The sequence below is a fragment of the Callithrix jacchus genome, chromosome 15, assembly GCF_049354715.1.
Source record: "Callithrix jacchus isolate 240 chromosome 15, calJac240_pri, whole genome shotgun sequence".
Taxonomy (NCBI): Eukaryota; Metazoa; Chordata; class Mammalia; order Primates; family Cebidae; genus Callithrix; species Callithrix jacchus.
In genome coordinates this window covers 17,836,793-17,837,699 of record NC_133516.1, presented here as the reverse complement: position 1 = coordinate 17,837,699, position 907 = coordinate 17,836,793, and the positions used below count along the sequence as shown (strand labels likewise).

General features: G+C 44.0%; 2 protein-coding genes across 32 annotated transcripts in view; one reads left to right on the top strand and one right to left on the bottom strand.

The window, feature by feature from the left end:
- LPP (LIM domain containing preferred translocation partner in lipoma) overlaps nt 1–907 on the bottom strand; it is a 745,086-nt gene that overhangs the window by 35,478 nt on the left and 708,701 nt on the right. The gene's annotated exons all lie outside the window — the stretch shown is intronic.
- LOC103788187 (uncharacterized) overlaps nt 1–907 on the top strand; it is a 245,189-nt gene that overhangs the window by 216,889 nt on the left and 27,393 nt on the right. The gene's annotated exons all lie outside the window — the stretch shown is intronic.

The following is a 907-nucleotide window of genomic DNA, read 5'->3' as shown; positions in this document are numbered from 1 at the left end:
GTGAGGTCTTGGGAGAACCTGTCTAACTGCCTGGCCAAGAGAATGTCATAGCAGTGATGCTGCATGACTCCTGATGCTAGTCATGAAATGCGATTTAGTTTCCTCCTGACATACATGCCTTTGGAGTCCTCAGTTGCTATCTTAGTTTGCTTTGTGTTACTATAATACAATACCACTGACTGTGTCACTTACAAATAATATGAATTTATGTGGCTCTTGGTAATGGAGGGTGAGAAGTCCAAGATCATGGTGCTGGCATCTGGTGAGGGCCCTCATACTGTGTTACTCCATGGCAGAAGGCAGAAGGACAAGAGAGGGTGACAGCAAGAAAGCAAGAGGGAGTCAAACTCAGTTTATAGCATCCTACTCTCTCAATAACTAACCCGCTTCCAAAATAATGGCATTAATTCATTCATAAGGGCCGAGCCCTAATAACCTCATCATCTTTTATTAGATCCCACTTCTCAACATTGTTGCACTGGGAATTAAGTTTCCAACACATAAACATTAAATGTTTCCAACACATAAACATTAAAAGACACATTCAAACTATAGCAGTTACCATGTAAGAAGCTACGTTACCCTGGCTGGGCATGCTGGCTTATGTCTGTAAACCCAGTACTTTGGGAAGCAGAGGTGGGCAGATCACAAGTTCAGGAGATCAAGACCATCCTGGCAAACATGGAGAAACGCCGTCTCTACTAAAAATACAAAAATTAGCTGGGCATGGTGGTGTGCGCCTGTAGTCCCAGCTACTCCGGAGGCTGAGGCAGGAGAATTGCTTGAACCTGGGAGGCAGAGGTTGCAGTGAGCAGAGATAGCGCCACTGCACTCCAGCCTGGGTAACAAGATTGAAACTCCATCTCCAAAAGAAAAAAAAAATCCTTGGGCATATAAGCAATAATAA